This window comes from Trachemys scripta, chromosome 1, assembly GCF_013100865.1.
Source record: "Trachemys scripta elegans isolate TJP31775 chromosome 1, CAS_Tse_1.0, whole genome shotgun sequence".
Taxonomy (NCBI): Eukaryota; Metazoa; Chordata; order Testudines; family Emydidae; genus Trachemys; species Trachemys scripta.
The window spans coordinates 247122509-247144271 of record NC_048298.1 but is presented as its reverse complement, the minus strand read 5'-3'; the positions used below and the strand labels follow the sequence as shown (position 1 = coordinate 247144271).

General features: G+C 42.1%; 1 protein-coding gene across 2 annotated transcripts in view; it reads right to left on the bottom strand.

The window, feature by feature from the left end:
- FGF14 (fibroblast growth factor 14) overlaps positions 1–21763 on the bottom strand; it is a 629737-nt gene that overhangs the window by 229946 nt on the left and 378028 nt on the right. Inside the window, exon 1 of one of the 2 annotated variants that reach the window (XM_034758205.1) lies at positions 14433–14481. The exons of the other annotated variant lie outside the window; for it this stretch is intronic. The gene's annotated coding sequence lies outside the window, so the exon portion shown is untranslated. Of the gene's footprint in view, positions 1–14432; positions 14482–21763 lie in introns of those variants that run through there. 2 annotated transcript variants of the gene reach the window in all.

Genomic DNA, 21763 nt, shown 5'->3' with positions numbered 1-21763 from the left:
GCGGGGCGCTCAGGGGAGGGGGCGGAGTTAGGGCAGTGACTTTGGGGAAGGGGCGGGGCCAGGGCCCCGTGGAGTGACCTCTTTTTTTATTTTTTAAATATGGTAACCCTAGATATATCCCCACAAAAATGTTCTTAGTGGTTACCTAAATTGATTTTAAACTGGTTTTACTTAAACCAGTGCAACTTCTGTGTGTAGACAAATTTCTGAAGTTAACAGTCCTGCTTGCTTGAGAACATAGACATTCTGCTTAACATAGTCCTTGTTCTTGAGGGGGAAAGTGTGATCAAGATAGAGAGCTGAATGTGTCAGCGGGCACTGTAAAAAGTAACAAACGTTATTATTTTTCTGAGCTTATTTGTAACTCAATATTTCAGCCGGCAGGAAATACAATATATCAATATAACATAGTACTGGAGTTAAACATTTAAAATCTTTTTAGTTTTATGTACTGTAAATTGTCACCTCCTTAATTGTTTTAATTTATCTTATTTTCCCCATATGTAAAATGAGAATGTAGGACGAGTGACAAATTATCCATTATATTTTACAGAGGTCATGGGATATTATCTGATGCTCTTAGTTTATCCATTATATTTAAGACTATAAGGAAAAGAGAAGGCAAGGCTTTTTGGTTATCACATAGTCCCAGAGTGGTAAATACCTTCTCCTGGAACACAGAATAGGGCCATTAGGAGCATTTACCACACAGTGGCTAATCATGCCTTTAAGAGCAAATAGGCACACAGAGTACCAGTCTGAGGATCTTTGTAAGTATGTTAATTGATTCTCACCTGAACATCACAGGGTGAGCAGGAAGGACAATTTATTTAAAGGAACTGACACAGAAAAAACACTGACAGGATAAAAGGGCAGGATGCTGTGCAGCTGACAAAAGGGTCAGAACACTGGTTTTTCTGTGAATCATGCAGAAAAATAATAGAAGAGAAAGCAATTGGGTAAGAGTGCATTCTAACTTTGGAAAAGTGAATCTAGATATGTTTATTTAGACAATCATTTATATGTGTTTTAAATCCATCTCTTTCTATTTTCAAATAAACTTTGTTTTACAAGTTATGTGGGTCTATGTTTCGAACATCCACAATATCCTTCCTTCTCTGAAGGAGAAAAGCACCTACACTCCTTGCTTGGAGAGGCCAGCAAGGGGAATAGTTCCAGAACCTAGGCCATCTGCTCTTCAAGGACAAGGAATGAGGGACCCTCTCCCAACAGTGTTGCAAATGGCAATGGCAGGGTGACATTGAGAGATATGGGGGAAATGCTGAGAGATGAAGGAGGAACAACAAAGAGATATGGCCCTGCAGACTGGCACAGTTCAAGGCAACTGCACCTGTATTTCCCCTCCATGGTCCACCAATGCTACCTACTCTAGGCTTCTGGCTCCTCAGCCATCACCTCTCTTGGATCCATCGTTTCTCTCTCACCTGACTGGGATTTTTCCAGGCTGCATAGTTCTCTGCCTACACTGTAATATTACCAGCAAGCCAGACTGCCTAAATGGACGAGTGTCTGTGCTTTGCTTTCTTTCTAAAGGCTAGGAACAGGCAAGTTACCACACAGCTCTTTATAAGCCAGCACATTTATTCTAAAGTGAAAGCATTACAGAGAAAACATAAAAACAATAAAAGTTCCTATAGGCATGCTAAAAAGCTTACCAGGGGTCACCCAGCAGTCTTGTGGGCCCTCAGTAGGCCAAAGTCCTTCCAAACCTTCCCAGAAAAGATCGGGCCCCCTTAGACAGAAGGTCCTGTCTGGTTGTTGGATCAGAAAGCAAGCCCTGAGTCCGTTTAAACTTGGGCTATTTATCCCAAAGCCCTTTCTTTATCTGTTGGTCTCTGAACTAGAGCCTCTGCAGGTGGTGGTACCTCTCTGGAGGTGTTATAACCTGAGTTAATTTGCCTAATCACCCCTGATTGTTCTTAATTTCTGGAGGAGCCTCCCCCATGAAATTACATACAATCCCTGGCCCACATGATACATAAACATAACAGTGTAAGATCTCCCAAAGATATTGCAGGAAAATGCCATTTCTCTCACGTAGATGATAACACAGAATATTTACCTACTTCACAGCCATGCTCCCAGTAAGTCAATGTCTAAACTCTTGACTGCGTAATGCAGGATCCGGCCTTTAATTAACAATAGTAAAGTGCTTTCCACTAGCCCCGTGTATAGTGCAGTGTATAGCTGCATCATCCCAGGAACAGACCAGAGGGCAGATTGTGTCTGGGGGGCCAGATTTTTAACGCTATGTAGGTGGCTAAATATGCAGCTACTAGGCAATGAGCGGGGTTTACTAAAACACCTAGGTGCCTAGACACTGTTGAAAATCCCACTAAATGCCTATTATCTGCGTCTTTAGGAACCTAAATACCTTTACAAATCTGGCTCAGTTACACAGTCACCCTCCTCTGCCCTCGCCCACTACAGGGACACAGCTCAATACTTGGTGCAATGTATGTGCCTTTTGCACAACAAGATCAGAAGGAGAGCTCTCAGTAAGCTCAAAAGCTTGTCTCTCTCACCAGAAGTTGATCCAATACAAGATATTACCTCACCCACCCTGTCTCTCTAAATCCTTGGGACCAATATGGTTACAACACTGCAAACATTCTTGCACACCGGCACAGTTACATTGGTGAAAGGGGGTGAAGCCAAGTCTCTATTCACTTGGATGGGAGGGGAAATAGCTATTCTGCAAAGCTTGTTTCCTCCCCTCATGCTTCGATCCATAACACAACAGTGCAGGGGAGTAAAGGGATGCCTTATGGCTCCTTATAGTCCTCAATCTGGCCCTTCAAAATCTTCTCATACAGCAGTCAGGGCCAGTGCAAGGATATTTTGCGCCCTAGGCGAAATTTCCACCTTGAGCCTCTCACCCCCACCCCTCCCCCCGGAGCATCGCTTATTATAAACTTTCAAAAATGAATATTGCATAATATGGCATTGTTTATTAGAATTAATACATATTCGGCTTGAAAATTTATTAATTTCATTATTTAAACTACATATTTAATGAAAATAAATGAATAACCTGACAGGGTGTGGGGCTGGCTGGCTTGGGGCAGGGGGGTGAGGCAGGGGTTGGCTGGAGACAGGAGTGTGTGGGGCTGGCTGGCTTTGGGCAGGGCAGGGGATGCGGAGCTGGTTAGAGATGGGTGCAGGGTTGGCTGGAGACGGGGGTTTGAGGCTAGTTGGCTTCGGGTATGGGGGTGCAGCAGGGGCTGGCTGGAGAAAGGGGGGTGCGGGGCTGGCTGGCTTCGAGCAGGGCAGGGGATACAGAGCTGGTTGGAGATGGGGTGTGGGGCTGGCTGGCTTCGGGCAGGGGATGCGGAGCTGGTTGGAGATGGGGTGTGGGACTGGCTGGCTTTGGGCACCGGGGTGCTGCAGGGGTTGGATGGAGATGGGAGTGCGGGGCTGGCTGCAGGCAGGGCAGGGGGTGTGGGGCTGGCTGAGGGCATTGTGGTGGGTACCAGGGCTGTCCCTAGATATTCTGGGGTCCTATGCAGCCCCCCCAACAGGGGGGGTGCCCCACGCCTCCATGGGGGAGGCAGGAGCGAGGGGGGGAGCAGGCCTCCGGGGGGTCGGGACTGGCTTGGAGGGCAGGGGGGAACCACCCCCCAGCACTCACCGGCGGCGCGGCTGGGGCCAGGTCTCTACACTTCCTGCTGCCAGTGAGTGCAGGCGCAACTCTGCTGCAGAGCTCAGGGGAGTGGGGGCAGGGGGGGGGCTGAGCAGGGGAGAGGCCCTGGGGAAGAGCCAGAGCAGCAGGGAGCAGCGCAGTGCCCCTGGTGGCCCGAGGAGGAATGACATCACTTCCCGGCCAGCCCAGAGTTGATCAAAGCCGCAGCGCCCCCTCGCACAGCGGGGGGAAGAGGGTTACACATTTAGCCGGCGCTGGGTGAGCATCCCAGACATTTTGGGCACCGGTTTTTGGTGCCCTCAAATCTTGGCGCCCTAGGCGACTGCCTAGTTTGCCTAGTGGATGCACCGGCCCTGACAGCAGTGCAACTAATATTTAAACACTGCTGTGACTGTATATTTGGTTAAGTTTTCAAATACTCTGTCTTGTTCACTGAAGGAAAACTAGAGCTAGTCTTTAGTGATGGACTGATCCTGCAAGATTCTGAATTCCCAGGTAAGGATAAAATGAATGGTTCAGAAAGAGCTGGAAATATGTGTGCTAACTTCAAGGTGATGAAGTAAAATTATAATTACAATCTGAGCACAGTGTAAGAGGAAAGATCAGAAAGCCAGAGGGTCCATCACAACATGTAATGGGCAGTTGTTTGATGGATGCAACAGGCACATTTCATTTGCTGACACTTTCAAAGCTTTGTTTATTTTTAAAGCTTTTAGGAGCATTGGGGCAGATTCTAATCTATATATCTCCAAGTCAGTAGATTTACACTGGTGGAACAGATTGGAATCTGTCCCATGGTCATTAATTGATGTGCTATTGTGGGTTACAGTGGCATTAATTAGAATTGTGCATCCAAAGTGACAACATGCCACATTTATAGCTCTTCTTCTGGCACCTTTGCAATACTCTGCGGTACAAAAAGGCCAGGAAACTGTCTTAACAGGATAACTAGGGATTCCTCTAGAACCTAGCTCTACACTGTCTACTCCCAGCTCCACTACTTCCCCACAGCATTGAGGTCATGGCTGGAAATTCTTGCATTCTGGTGATCGCCGCAGGCTGCATGATGAGGCAGTTGCCACACAACATAGATTATAGCAATCCCAATGCTGCTCTAATTTACAAGGGTTGATGTTGCCTCCAGCTGCCTTCAGGATTGGGTGAGCTGAAAAGCAGCTTTTCATCACCTTTCTTCCCACCCTTGAGAACCAAAGATAATTGATATATTTCCTAGGATCTGCATGTTTTGCTTTTCTTTCCTTTAAAGCTGACCACTTACTCCTACTGGGTGGTATGAAATGATGAGACAGATCAATAACAGAGATATAAGTCCTTTTCTTGCTTTAGAAATAACAAAGCTCCTCCCTTAGTTAAGTCAGTAGATATTCAAAGGCATGATAAGACTAATATTTTTATGTATAGGAGCCTCTGAACAATTACATATTATTATTATTCCTTCAGATGTTTTTCCTACCCCCCCACCAATACTTTATTTGAATCATCATGCTAATGTACTGTGTTTATTTAAATTTTTTCTGAATTGTAACCCCAATTTCAATTATATTTCATCTAGACTTTAGAGTTTTTGGTAGAAATAACATTCACCACAAATAGTATAGCTCATGCTGGCAGCTTTTGGAATTTTAAGATTCAATACTACGTAGTGAATTTCTTGGCTGATAACGAGAGATCTCCTGCTTGCCTTACGCACTACTCCTGTAAATAAGGAAAGCAAGATGTAGTCCACAGTATCTGTCCTGTGTTCTCTCTCAGTCTTGAAGATGTAACAGTATAAAAGTCCTGACCAATACAAGCATATTTAAAGTGTTAAAAATCAGCCCTGTGTTTTCTAAAAGTAAAGAGTACTAAGAGCAGGGGCTGTGTTTTACACTGACACATTGGTTACTGACCTTTATAATATTTACTATTACCAGTGATAATAGCATGAATAATCTTAGCTCAGTGACCTGATTTCTTACCATCATCCAACAAATTTAATTAGAAAGTGTTTGGACGTAAAGATCAACTGTTACTAACCACAATTGTTTGTGATGAGTAACACAGCTCCATAACTTATAGTGCAATTATCTGATTTGCCAGCAGTGGACACTGTTTCACTAGTTATCAACTAAGACATTGCGAGAAAGTCTGCCAAGCAAGTTGGCAAATTTCTGCTTTTACTTCCAGCCTGGATTACCTGTGCTAAACAAAACCTTGGAGAGATTCTGATGTTTTTTTTAATTTGTACATTATCAGACAACGTGAGCTTGGTTTTTTATTATATACTGTCTTGTTCTGATAGAAATATTTCTTCATTATTTTCATTTTAAATCATAACACATAATGAGTTCAATACTTGCTGTGTGGCACAAAGTGAAAGGACCCCTTAAAGAAGCATGGGAAGCTAGGGAAGCTGTAATTCTTACAAGTGTCTACTTTGTATTGCTTTTATAAAAATGTGTGTTACACTTGATGGAGTGAACTACTGGGCTCTATCCTGCACATGTACACTAGCAGTCAGTACCAACGCTGATCAGCCAATATGTTTCTTTCTTTCATAATGCCATTATTCAAAAGACAAATGGCACACTCTTCCCAGGTCACCCATCCTTTCAGGCCAGGCACCAGCAGGAAGAAGACAATCAGCTGGAAGAATGTGTCTGTGAGGCATCTGGAGAGGTCTGAGACAGGCAAAGAGCTGATGACAGAGGCCCAGATTCAGGAAAGCATCCCTAGGCAAGAAAACATTTCAGCATGTTTTGGTGCTTCCCTGAATCCACCTAAGTGCACAAGTGCGTAAGGAGAGGAAGTGAATCAGCTATGAGGAAGAGGGTGATTTTGGGGCACTCTCTACAATGTTTTGGAAGGATTAGCTAAGGATCAGCAATTGATGGGGGGCTTTAATGCCTGCTGGGTGAAAAAATGTGGAAGAACTGAAGAAGAGCACTGTAAGGGCTTCATCTCAGATTATATGAATTATCTTCTTAGGAAGTATTACAACATTTAAGGAAATCATCTTTTAATCTCAATATTCAAATAACACTTTAAGCTCCCCACATACATTTCCATTCCTCTATTGAGACTATTATATACATACAATTATAATTACATAGCATGTAATATTTTACTAGTGTAATAGACTGGCAAAAGTGACTAAAGAGTTCTTTCTGTATATCGTAAAGGTCTGATAAAAATGTGTGTAAAAGAGATATCCAAAAAGTCTGCCGTTATAATGCTTTCTCTATTCCAATAGATCTTTAAAATATCTATTTCACACACACTGTACCCTTGAAGTCTGACAAAGAGATACTTTTTCAGTCATTTTGGACATTTTAAGTTCCATTTCGACATTACATTGCATCATATTTTTGTTATCCTCTTCCATTTCACCCTATTTGCATGCTTCAGTGTCTCCCTTTTCTCTTTTCATTCTTCCAACCTCCCCTCTAGTCTCTCTTCAGTCATGTTTATCTTTTTTTTTATTTAAAAACCCACCACTCTGTCTTCCTCTCACAAATCCTCATCACTGTATTTTTCTTTATTTTGAAACCAGTCTCTCCTTTATCTCCTTCTCTCAGAATTAAGGTGAGATCTACACTACAAAGCTATGTCAGTGAGAAGTATGAAAAAAACATATCCTGTAGCCAAAGTAGCTATGCTGGCGAACCCTGCACTATAGATGCAACTATGCCAACAGAAGAATGCTTCTGTTGATATAGCTAATGTTGTTCCAGAAGGTGGTGTTACTATGCCAGCAGAAGAACTACTTCTGCCAGCATACACTGCGTCTACACTAGGGGGCTCTCCTGTTATTCCTGTACCAGTACAGCTCTACTGGAAAAGCATCTGTAGCATAATAGACAAGCTCTCCAAACTACCTATGTACACTTGTGCACACACACACACACACACACACACACACACTCTTCTGGACAGAGCTGCTGTGCACAGTTCTTCTTTTCATAAAAACATCTTCAGTAGAAGTGAGATGTCTCAAGAATGTGAGAGAAATCCTGGACCCATTGATGTCAATGGCAAAACTTACTGACTTCAGGAAGCCAGGATTTGATACCAGATACACAAGAATTTCATGTGGTGCACACAACATTTTTAAAAATAAAGCATCAATTGCTCTTGAAAGGCCAAAATCCATTTGCTGTGGACATAAAATATTAATTAGAGTTTCTGCTAAGAACTTTTCATATAGGCCCAGATGAGGACTAGCTAACAAAGAACAATACATAGCTAAGAGAAAGCTGGGGTAAACGGATAACCTTGTGTGTTTCAAGTCAGTGAGCGGAGTCAGCATAACTCCAAATGTAATTGGGCTTCCTTATTGCAAGTTATAGACGCATGAAGCACTCAGAAAGACCTCACAGTTACTCCCTAATGCAGGGAGGAGATAGTGGTACAATACCCCTCAGATCCCAGACAGAGTTCAGGGAGAGGCCTAATATAATTGACATGAGTTATGACACCCTCCCCTCACAGATGTATGCCAATCCTAGCCCACAGAAATGCAAGGATAAACTTATAAACAATTGTTATTGTTCAGTACTAATTACTGCTTTTTTGCTTTAAATCTCCAGGAATGTACCTGTTGGTCAACCGGGAGAGCTGCTACCTCATTCCCCTGGACCCCAAAATTAGGATTTAACCTATACACTTTAATAGACATCATTTGGGGGTAATTACCTGTGTGTCAGCAATATGTTAATTTGAGCCTTGGGCGGAGCCGTTATGTAATCTGGTTTATTGTGCTTATCTTGTTTTGCTGCTAGAACCTATTCAGGGGCTTGGGAAACCTATCCCCGTTGCTTCTCTCCGCCCAATGAGCACCCTATATAATCTATTGTAATTAATTGTTCTGCAGTGTCTCTGAGCCTGATAAGCAAAGTGACACTCTGCCAGCTCTGTGCATAATAAACTCCTGTGCTTGACTCTACATGGTATCCATTTTTGATCCTTCACCCTTTGCCACTGTCAAGGACTGTGGGCACAAAACAGAACCTGTGTCTTTGCAACTTTGTCTGTAAAGTCCACCTAATTATTTTTGTTTTATCTACCTGCCTTATAGAATTTTTCTTTTCAAAACAGCACATAATACAAGAGCACCCTTACAGTAGTAAAACAGTTCTTTTCTTCTACTGATTTTTGTCTCTTCTGCAGATTGCCTGCAGCGTGTGCACACACGCAGACTTCTCCTTTTCTTTCATTTCAAAAGTATTTTAGTCACTATTTCCCTTTTGCTGTCGTCCTTCCAGAATCCCACCTCATACTGGCCTATCCACATCCCACCCTCCCAGCTTTTTATCCTCTCCACCATATTGCTTCCAATCCTATTCCATTCCTATACATCCACCAAAATTTCCAGCTAGCTCCTAACATCCATCAAAACGCTGCCTACACTGCGACTCAGTCGTGTTATTTTATTGAATTCACTCAGCCCTGAACAGCAGGTAGGCAGGACACTGTTCCATCCTCTAGGAGCTTTTGCTCATTTATCTCAATTCCCATCTGGGAACCTAACCTGCAGCTGCTCTTTCTGGGTTTTTTTTTTTTTTCTGCCTTCTTGGCATGTGCCTTTGAGCTGTATTGCTGCTACAGTTCTTCAACAATGCCACAGCAGCAGTTCCACGGGGAGATTTTCAAAGGCACAGATTGAAGTTACTGAAAGTAACCATGAGTTGGGTACCTAACTGCCCTTGTGCCCTTCAAATAGTTCCCAAATCTCAAGGCTTCCTGAGATTCCTGTACCAGTACAGGAATTTACTCTGTAGTGAAGCACAAACTATAGGACCGAGGCCTTGGCTTCAGCTGCAGACCTGGAGTGAGTAGAGGAGTGAATGAACACTAGGAGTGGCATCTCATCAGTAGAGGTATTTGATGAGTCAAAAAAATTTTTAAAAAAATGCTCCAATCCAGAAAAGAGAACCAGGATGCGGCTCTGACCACTTTGGCCTGAGTTACAACAAGGATAAAGGGAATTCATTAGGAGAAAACGTCTGATAACCATATAAGCATGAAATATAGCTACTCAGAACACACCACTAACTAGTTTTCAGTCCATGATGGAACTAATGCTGCCTCCACCACGGCAGCCTTTAGGTGTCGCCTTTTCAAGCATATTATGCGATTGACAAAAGGAGGTGTATGCAAAGGCCGCTCTTGGCATAGGCAAATAGGGCAGCTGCCTCAGGTGGCAGATTTACAGCAAGTTAGGGTGTGATCTACCCTGTAACAGCCCGCCATAGTGTGGAATAACTGTCCATGTGCACCCTGATGCACATTAACAGTTCCTCAATGCACTTTGATCAAGACATCTTTGAATTGTCTTGGGACTAGAGCAAACCACATTAGCACACTGTTAATACACATCAACAGGGTGCACATGGTATGTTCCCTGCACACATTAACACACGCACAGTGGCTTTGGCATGAATCACATGGTTGGAGGGCCCGGCCTGCAAGGGAAACCCACAGCACCCTAATCTCCATCATTGGAGGTTTTTAAGGAGAGGTTAGACAAACACCTCTCAGGAATGGTGTAGGTATTATATAGTCCTGCCTTGAGTGCAGAGGACTGGATTAGATGACCTACTGAGGTCCCTTCCAGTCCTACACTTCTATGATTCCCTAGATTTGGTAATTTCTCCAGCTCCTGTTTTTGTTTCCTTAAGGAATACTGGATGTAATTCCCATGTAATGTTGCTTTCAATCCATATTTTAAAACACATGGGTTAGGTTGTGGCATTTAACTACAGCTATGAAAATTCGACAGCCCTGAGAAGAGGATGGTGTGTAGCTGCTCTATCCCAAGAGGCACTCCACAGGGATTGTGTACAATGTCTCCTAAAGCTTCCTGGCCTGAAGAGGGAGTTTGCACACTGCACCATCCTTTGGGATGGTGCCACCTGCCCTCTTGTGACTAGCCAGCTCAGTGGGTCAGTTTGGGTGGGGGAGAAAAATGATCCCACCTCTTCCCTGTTTCCACTAAGGCTGAATCTTTTGGGTTGTAAAAAGGGAACAGTGCAGGGTTGCCAAATCCCTGGCCATTTAGTTGGGAGGGTACAATGGGGTGGGAGGGGTGAAGGCTGCTTGTACACCCATGCTAAGGACCAGAGCAATCTGGTCCTGAAAGTTCAGAATACTCTATATAGCATACATCTGAGAGAAGTATTGATCCTCAGGTCTAAGTAACTATGAAAGCCAGTGAGGAAATTATTGTCAAGTGTTGTCAGTGCCTCTCAGACTATTCAAAAGAAAGAGCTATTACTAGCTTTCAACGATTATTAAAGCAGTGCTTGAGTATTTTAAAACCAAGCAAGGAAATCCAAGATATTGCAGGTGATATAAAAATAGAAAAGCCTAGTTTACATTTCTTGGAGATTATTAAGCTGTTTAAATTTTGTCACATACCTTGCAGTAACTAACAAGAGTGCTAATTAAAAGATTATACAGAGTAGTTTTAATATGCAGGTCTTAAAATGTTATAAATTAACAAGCATTACTGACTTTGAAATATGGCTTAGGTGTCAGTAGATATAAAATTTAACTTCACATATTGTAACTAGTAATTTTTCCTGAGCATTTGGTGACGTTATGGCCTTCAGAATATCTCTTTATATGGATTGCATCTTTCTTCCTCTTGCACTTAGTTCAGGATTCTGATATATTAGAAACTCAAGGTTCTGAGCAGGTACAGTATGTACCAGATATTTGTTAAACAAACAGGTAAAAGCTAAGAGCAAACACTAGACAGTAAGAAGGCCATACGAACCAACAGTGACAATTACAAAAATTACCGAATTACAGGGTAAATGAGTTTGGTGTGTAATTCATCAGTCATTTCTCTGCTGTAATAGATAATTTAGGTCTAAGGTTAACTTAAATAGACAATACTCATCAAACATTCGTTTATCTCATCTTAGGCACCCATACAGTACAAATGGATTTTACTATTTCACAAATAAAAAGGCCTAATTAGGAACATTGGGGAACAGTTCAGCCATATTTAAAAAGAAAGTGTGATATCCTCAAATACAGGCATATCTGAATTGGTTAAAGGACCCCATCCTTCAGTCCTAATTCAGGCAAAAGTCTTGTTGAAGATGGAAGTTTTGCCTGTAGGATCGAGCTCTATAAACCCTGGGATACACCTCAGAAATCCTAGTGTTAAACATGTGTAACTGCAGCGTCACTGTAGATGCAGGTACATGGGGTATGGAGTGTGTGCAGCTCTGCAGCATAGACTCTCAGAGGCTGGCTGGCTAACATGTGCCCCTGGGCATGCAAGGTAAGACATGGGTACACATTGCTGTGTAGATATCATCTAAATGGTCAAGTGAACTAAAATGTTATTAGGCTGTTTCCACACTACACTACTTTTTCTTCCAACTTAGTGTCACTTAATCCTCCTCCTCAGAAGTCTAGATGAATGAGTGATTAAAATGGCCTCCACAGCCCTGCTAATACTCCCACCATTGCTACCATTGGTGCAGCTGTACTAGTGAGATTCTTTTTTTAAAGCAAGGCCTGCTCTCCCCAGGTTTATGAACCCACACATGGAAACTCTGAATTAGGGAATGGGGAAACAAAACTAGACAAAAAGAGATGTGTCATATTTAATATGGTCATTCAAATGACTAATATCTTTTCATATAGTTAAGCTATGTTTTTTCCCTACTGTTTCTTCTCCCAACCCCCATTCCCACCCCTAAACATGTTCAATATTTTGGAGCAGATTTCTAAAGAAAAGAGAGACAAGAACGGATAGAAAAAAAGTGAACAGAAATGATGAGAGAAGCAGAATATTAACAGTATTTCAACTCACTATCTTTGAAATAAGAAATAAAGGCTTTATCTGCTATATTACATAGTTTTTGATTAACGGCAATGAAAAGTATTGTTTTGGCAACCACACATTTTTTACACACATAAAAGGCCAGGCTCCTTTTTTCATAGAACTCCCACAGATCAATGTCAGGATATGGCTCTAACTTTTTTGTAATGTTTATATAGAGATCTGAGATGTTACAGGGTGAAAAGTACTGTTTAAGTGTAAGACATTTTCTATTAATGCAGTAGAGACAGGCTGTGAATATAAGGCATACAGATTTTCAAAGTGTGTTCCCTAGTTCATACCAAGATCCATATTAAAATGCTATATAATTAAAATTCACTTGTCCTTTTTTGCAAGTTCCGTGCTGCAGTCTTTGTACGTAGCTGCGATAACTGTTAATCATAAAAATATTTAATTATTAATTACAAAAAATATCCAGTAGAGCCTAGAAATCCTCAGCAATAAAATGTGTGACACACAAAAGAGCACCAAACATTTAAACACAGAGTTAGGGATGTTACCTTCCTCCTCCTCCCCCATCCAACGGGCAGGTGATTTCATCTGCAAGCATGGCTTTGAATACTATCTTCATGTCTGTTGCTCACAAAGTTACCTCTCTGCTTGACCACATCCAGACTAAAATCTTAGCCTGTCTTTCTGACATGTCTTTGTGGATGTCTAGCCTCAAAATGAAACTTTATGTGGCCAAAACACAGCTGCTGATCTTTTCCCTGGAACTTTCTATTTTCCTCTGTTGGGGTGGACAGCACCACTATTTTCCCTGTCACTCGGATCCATAGTTCTAGCTCAACTTTGAACTGACCCTCTCTTTCCTTCCTCCCCCACATTCGGGGAGTATAAATCTCGCCACTTCTTCCTGCATATTTCCACGATCCAAGGTTTCCTTTCTGTCCACACTGCCAAAACTCTTGTCTAATCCCTCATCATCTCACACCTTTACTACTGGGAGCTCCTCTTCTCTAGCGTTGATGCCTGCAACTTCATTGCCCTCAAGCCCAGTCAAAATAACTGTGCCAAGGTCTTCTTCCTGGCTCAGTCTGTCATTCCTCTTAAGTCCCTCCACTAGTTCCCCCTCTTGTAACTCAAACAGATTTCTTGTCCTTACTTTCCATACCTTTCACAGTTTAGCTCGGCCTGGCCTATCTGACCTTTTATCTTAGCCACCTTCATTCTGTTAATGATGCCAGCCTCGAGTGCCCTGATTCTCCATTCTCAACAACCATTTTCACACTCTCTCATGTTGGTCCCTACAAGTGCGAAAAGCTCCCAGTCCAAATCCATAAGCCCCCCATCTTATCCTTCTTCGGGTCCTTTCTCAAAACTCACCCTTTTCTATAATGCATGTAGTAAACTACAACCTGATAATAGGTCAAGTGCCAAGCTGTGTTACTGCTCCTTAAAGGCCAAGAGATGTGCACATCCTTTTTTATTCTTCACCTCACCTCAACCCCTTTCTAATGTCTTGAATTATATTCTAGGCTCTTTAGAGCAAGGTCTGTCATTTTCAATATGTTTGTACAACACAACGGGTCCCCGATCTCATTGACCTCCAGGTACTTGCACAATACAAATGTTAATTAATAATTCTTTATAATTATAAGGTGGGGATAGGAAGAGACAGATCAGGAAAACAAAAAGTAAATTTAAAGCTGTCTGAGAAGCACATTTTGAGTCCTTTGATTTTCCCTTACTATTTGCTGCAATCATTGGGACATTCTTCCGTATGTTAAATGAAAAAAATAGTAATATTTCCTCCAGGTATGTATGTGAGAGTTAGAAAAGACAGAATAACCTGTTGCTACATTTCAAAATAATCTCTCTTCCGGGTACGCTAACGTAAATAAAAGGAAAGTAATATTTGATGGTACGTAGATTAAATAGAACCAAAATTAAGAGTGAACTTACTCAGAAGTTCAGGAGTAAGGCATGTGAAATGTCAGCTTCTTCCCCCTCCCCACACACTAACCACCTGGCTGCAGAAACAACAGTGACAGTGTTTACACTCCAAAAAATGGCATTAGTGTCTGGCACAGTTCTCTCACAGAATTATATTAAAAATGTGTCCCTTCTCTTCTCTACAGCACAGATTCAATCCAAGACCCAAGACTGTTAACATTCCCCATACTTTCAAAAGCCAGAGGTGCAAATAATTAAATATTTATTTCCCCTTGGATACTTAGACCAAACAAACTGGAAAAGAATTTAGAGATAAAGAGATTCTGCTCTGTAATAAACACAAATGAAGAAGAGTTTGTTTAGAATCAAAATCTAGCCTTTGCAAGGATTTCTCTTTACCCCGCCGCTGAACGAAAATAAGTCTTCAAAAAACTTGGCATGAATAGAGCATTGCCGTCCACCTTGTCACAGGCACAAAGTTAAAATTCCACATCCAAATTCTCCACGACATTTTCCACCTCAGATCGTTGACTGGTGTGTCTGGCTTAGATGCTCAGTGTCCAAATGATTGCCAGATTACAGGTCAGGAAGAAATTTTCCCCAAGGGGAGACTGACAGGTACATTGGAGTTTTCACCTTCCTCTGTAGCATGGATCATGAATCCCGTTAGGCTCATTGGGGCATATCCTCCCTAATCAATTCCCTTCCATTCAAGGGGCCTCAACCATTGGTGGCACCTCGGGCACTTAGTTCTTTGTCCGTGGCATACAGTTTAGTCTCCTGAGGACTGAAATACTTTAATTTAACCCTAGTTATTGTGATTAACAAAGGGATAACTGTTGAAATTTAATGGCCTGTGATACACAGATGGTCAGGCTACATGATATAATGCCCCCTTCTGGCTCAAAAGTCACATTCATATATCCTCCTACGGATAGTATAATATTAATCAACAGTATAAACTCCATGAAGCTATGAAAACCTCCAGCTTCAAACAACTCCATTGGCTCTTTAATTAGGGGATCTAGTTTTTCCATCGTTTTTAAAAACCGCTGATGGCCTTGCTTCATCCAGTCTACCTCATATACCTTGATTTTCACTTACCTCCTTTCCCTGGTTCCCTTAATACCAGCCTCCTCTCGGTTCCTCTACAACATAGTACTGAATCAACAAAGCACTTCAGCTCATGTATAATCACCAAGTGAGAGCCTGGTTTTGATTTGGAATGACCTTCCTGTATGTCACTGTCCAGCTAACTTTAACTCTTACATGTATACAGCTTTTATCCCTTGGCCTTGCTCTCTTCATTTCTCTTCTTCCACTGCTTTTAAAAAAAAGTTACATAGCATGTGTTGTTTAACTCTAAAGATATTTTAGTCTGGAGTTAGACTCTAATTCTATTAAACTTTTTGCCTAAAGTTTGTCAAGTGGGCCAACAGATTTGTTAATGAACTATATTGACACTTGTATTAAATATATTAGCCCAACATTATTTTTCCACAAAGTGCACTAATTATTCCGGTGTACAGTGTCCAAATGGGGAGCATTACAGGGCCACCTTACCGAGGCTGGCTTCAGGCTAGCCTCAGTTTCCCCTCAGTCCCAAGTGCCGATCTCCTGCCTGCGTTTTCCATCACATGTAGGCTGCTGGCCTGACTCCCCTGCCCAGGAAGGACTCCGCGGCTTACAGAGAATCTTTCAGGCCCTTTTCCCAAGGCACTATTTTATTAATTGAGACAAAATTAGCAAACTATCACAAACTCATAATCAGTGCAGGCTGCTGGGATCCAGTCACTTTTCACTCTGCTCCTGTCCATCTTTGCTCCAGGGCTAGTCACTAGAGACAATCTCCCTCTAGCAGATCCCTTCAACGGAGCTCTCTCAGCCCTTTATAATAAGCACTGGATTACCTTCTCAGTTGGGTCTGATAAACTGAACAGGGCTGGCTGGACCCAGGCAGTCTGGCCCTTAAAGGGGCAGACCACCATATTACAGGAAGCTCTTTGAGAATTGATATTAAACAGTATAGCTTTTATGGAATAAACAAGTCTGCAGTTTCCCCGTGTAGATAAGCCCTTACACAGATGCTATTAGGATAGTCAGGGCAAGCCTTAGAGAAAATGGCACTCTGGATTAACTTGTATTTTAGCGCCCCTGCTGCCTCTCCCATCCATCCCCCCATTGCTCCTGGCCCCAACTGTTTCCATGGGCTCCTCACCCATCCCCTCCTGCCTCCACCCCCATTGCCCTGAGTTCCCTTCCGTGACCTTGCACCACAGACCTACCCCACTCCTTACCTCTTGATCATGGTGCCCCAATGCTTAATTTGTGAAGCCTGGCACTTCTGGACTCCCAGCCAGCAGCCATCGCTCTCCAGCTGTCCAGCTCTGAAGGCAGCGCCACCACCAGCATCAATGCAGAAATAAGGATGGCAATATCATACCATGCCATTCTTACTTCTGCGCTGCTGCTGGCAGTGGTGCTGCCTTCAGAACTAGGCACCCCGCCAGCAGCCACTGCTCTCCGGCCACCCAGCCAGTGCTTAATTTGTGCCAGGGCTGAGCTCCAGCATGTCTTTCATTACACATTAAGCACCCCCTGACCATGGTGCCCCGGGCAGTCGCCCATGTTGCCCTCCTCTGAAGACGGACCTGAGAGTAGTGCCTGTACTAGAAAGTGAAATGGTATATATACACAACTGAAAGTGGTCAGTCCACCAGTTTCACTTTTCAGTGGAATACCAAGAAGTAAAACAAACAGCATTAAATATATGGAAATCTTTAACAGCAAATATGTCATTGGTAAAAATAAGGTGCTGGTAAGGAAATGTTTAATTAATGTATGATTTTATCCTGACAATATACTTTTAGCTTTCTTTGCTTCTGTGCGTCATAAAATGAAATATACTACGGCCTTTATACATATCAGGGAATGGCACCAAAGTAGTGGTGTTTTGAAGCAAGATATTTAAAGGAAACCATGTCATCTGTAAAGTCCCAAAATGTGATCCTGGATATTGGCTATCTTTCCTGGGAATTAGAATTTTTATTTACTTAGGACAAAATCAGGCAAACAGAACATTTAAAACAGAAGGAAATACTTTTCTGGCAAACATACAGTTCAGTATATTAAGTAAATTACAAACTCTGGGTTCAATTTGTGTTTCCCCCATGCCAGCTTTGGTGTTTTAAAGGAATGTTGTAGCCACCTTAACTAGCCACAAGGAAATGCCTCCAGTACAGGGGGTGTCATCACATGGCTGTACCTGGCTCTACATCAACCACCCACAACTATCCTTGACAGAGAGGGCATTCCCGGGGAAATGAGCTCTGGGTGGGGACTGCACTCTGGCTGTTTACAGCTGCCAGGCAGTTGCTTGGCAGCTAGGGGCAAAAAAGGGCAGCTGTGACTGTTCTATGCCAGGCCCCGAACAGGGGAGGGAAAGAGGTAGGATAAAGCCACCTTTGCCCCTCCCCAACCCTGGTTCTCTTACCAAGCTGTGGTCAGTCGAAACAATGACTTGTGCTCTCCATTCCCAAAGAAAACAGAGGGAATGTGGCTTTCATTAAGAGTACATTTTATATTGTTTAAAGGGTCATAAATCTGTAACCATCCTCTGCTGTGACTGTTGATTAAATTTGAGAAGCTTCCTTAAAGAAGGATTAATAAAAGCACTTAAATTTCACTAGTCAGGTCTATTTTAGCTAAATAATTCTTTATTGAAACTGTTACCTTTCAATCTTTCAGGAGGATTCAGTCTTTAGAACATGTAGAAATGTGAGATTTAATACAGGATAATAATCTCTTCAAGGGCAATGAATAATGATTTTACTGAGTATCCTGAGCAACTGGAATGATGTATAATTTCTTGAAGATTAAAGTTCCCTTATTTGATTAGGAAGTACTTTACCAATCTACTCAGTGAGCAATCTTGGTTTGTCAATGAACTGAAGAAGGTTATTCCTAATAGAGATGATGAAATCTACTCCCTTTCTCACTCTTCTTTGTATTCAATTCCTCTGTCTCGTCCCCACACTACTTTCTCCTTACCTTTCCCTCTCCTTTACAGATACATTTATGTGATCCCCAATCCTCCCTCTCCTTCCTTCTTTGGAGTATAATCAGCTCTCTGGCTGGAGCTACTGTATTCCATTGTTCATCCCGCCACTATGCTCCCTACAATATTTCCCTGTTCTTCTCACTGAACTTCCTCCTATGATATTCCAAAATGCACTGGGTACCTCTGACCCTGCAACATATGATTTTAAAACACAGGGACTGACCCAACAGGTACTGCTGACCAGTTGTGACCACAATGGAACTTGAAAGTTGAAACAGAGTTTGAATCAAATATTCAAGGGGAGAAGGGAGATGAAGTTAATTAACTAAACCAGTGGTTCTCAGCCATGGGCCTGGGGATCCCTGGGGGGCCGCGAGCAGGTTCCAGGGGGTCCACCAAGCATGGGCAGTGTTAGATTCACTGGGTCCCATGGCAGAAAGCCAAGCCCCACTGCATGGGGATGAAGCCTGGGGCCCTGATCCCTGCCACCCAGGGCTGAAGCCAAAGCCTGAGCAACTTAGCTTCGCAGGGGTCCTTGTGGCATGGGGCCACAGGCAACTGCCTTGCTTGCTACTCCATAATGCTGGCCCTGTCTTTTATATGCAGAAAACCCAGTTGTTGTGGCATAGGCAGGCTGTGGAGTTTTTATAGCGTGTTGGAGGAACGGGGGGGGGGGGGGGAAAGAGGCTCAGAAAGAAAAAGGTTGAGAACCCCTGAACTAAGCCAAACCTTCTAAAAGGTTTAGTTCAGTGTTTGGGCTGAAGGGTTCAGTCTGGTTCTTATTTGTTAATAGCTAGTTTGCTCATCCCCTGTAGAGTTCCTGAGAACTGCATAGACAAGATGATCAAAGCCACACAGAGAATGAAAAATGGGCATGACTTCCCAGCAAACTAGTCATACATTTAAATAAAAGCTTTCAGACTGTACAAAGCTTTAAAACATATTCATCCAGAAGGAACCCCAATTCTTTACCAACAGATCTACATCACTCTTTAAGCCTTCATCCATCGCTACAGTGCAGCACACTCTGGAAAGTTTACAAAAACCATACAACGATTTGGGGCAAAAAGTGAATATGTTTCCCAATTGAAAATAAAAGGTCAATTTAGTTAGATAGAATGTAGTTACTCAAAACTGAATTTGACCAGGATGTGACTGGGGCTAACAAATGGACTCTCCCTATGGGAGCAGTGAGATCGTTAATGACCGCAAACCAAAAGTTTTTATAGTAGCAGTATAATTACAGTAGCACCAAAAGGCCCCAGCTGAGATCACAGCCATATCATGCTAGATGCTAGCATACTACACACTGCAAGAGATGGTCACGGCCCTGAAGAGCTTACAATCTAAAGAGTGGGGGTGAAAAGAAGTATTATTGTCTTCATTTTGCAGGTGGGAACTGAATCACACAGGAAGTCTGTGAGAGAACTGAGAATTGGGAACCTTCTGTGTCCCAATCTAGCACCATAATCACACCATGTTTCCTCTCCAAAAAGGAGGCTGTATGGAGCAGAGGATAAAACGACATCTCCAGAAACATAGTACACCACAGCTAGTCACTGGTGTAATATTAATTCAGATGGAAGAATGCCACCTGATACATTTCCATCACCACTCCGAAACCTTTCGCTTTTCTGTCAAGTTTTCTCATCTCCGAGTACTAGACAAAGCCAACACTACTTACAGTATCTGACAAGACCACAATAGGAGGTTGCATGATTGCAGAATGGAATTAGGTACTTTTCTGTGTTCTTCATATTTTTTCTTTGCCATTTTTGCTAATTAATAGAGATCAGAGATATTAGTATTTAAACCAGTTCCCCCAACATATTCTCCATTTTGTTCTCTAGTGAAGCTATATCCATTGAACTGGTGACATTACATGGATATCGTAGCTATAGACATGCCTAGGGTGACCAGATGTCCCATTTTTAAAGGGACAGTCCTGTTTTTTGGGACTTTTTCTTATATAGGTGCCTATTACTCCCCACCCCCTGTCCCATTTTTTCACAGTTGCTATCTGGTTACCCTAGACATGCCAAATATAATATTATAATTTCACTGCAGGATCAAGTAGAAAGAGTAGTTGGTTTGTAAAGGAGAAAGCTGGTTTTCAGTACCCCAAATAGCAACAATATAAGCAATGGGAGTGGGAAGAATAAACTGTTGGTTAAATGATCTTTTCAAAGTACACCCCAGTGTGAAAGTTCCTTAAAGATATAACTATCCATTTATAACAACTGAACACTGCTACAATCTCTAATGCTGTTAAACTATGTGGTGTGGCAAATCTGAGACTGAACTCTCAGATCGGACGTGTAAACAACATTGTCTGCATTACAGTTCAGCAAATAAGTCAATGCATCAATAAAATACCATTAATATTGTTAGTTTACAATGGGTCTGTAGTTTGAGTTTATTTTCAAGATGAATGACTGAACTTTGCCAACCATGACTGATGTGCTAGTTGAGAAAAATGAAAACATTGATTTGCGAACTAAACTTCTGTTGTTCAAATATTTTTCATTCCACATTTGATGAACCTCACATATGAATCCATGCTGTAAGTAAATAGTAACTCAGTAAAACATTTGTTGAATAGGGTTACATATACTATATATCTTGGTTTTTACCAGTCAGAGGGTGTGAGAGTAGACACCATATCAGGGTAAGTCTCTTGGTCATTACTCATATAATAAGCATTACTTATTAACAAATAGTATAATTACTCTAAACTCTAAAAACTAATCTACTGGAATATTTTTCTTCCCCTTGTGAATATACTGATTTTTCATTTATGGACCGGACATCTTCCTGTTGGGTCAGGTTGCCGTAGGTTGAGTTGCAGTCTATTTGGTGAATAATAGAAAACAATACAACAGTGCACAGAAATGAATTTAGATACTGGTAACATAAGAGATGGCAAACTGACCATTTTAATTGATCTTCCCTTTAACAAAAACTCCCATCAATATGGAATTGCGCCCAACTCACTAGGATGGCATTTCTGACCACTATACAGCCTTTTGTACTGGAATTTTTGCACTTGGCTGAAGACTTTGTTCCCTAAGGCAGTGGCTCTCAACCTTTCCAGACTACTGTACCCCTTTCAGGAGTCTGATTTGTCTTGTGTATCCCCAAGTTTCACCTCACTTAAAAACTACTTGCTTACAAAAATGAGACATAAAAATACAAAAGTGTCACAGCCACACTATTACTGAAAAACTGCTGACCTTCTCATTTGTACCCTATAATTTTAAAATAAATCAATTGGAATATA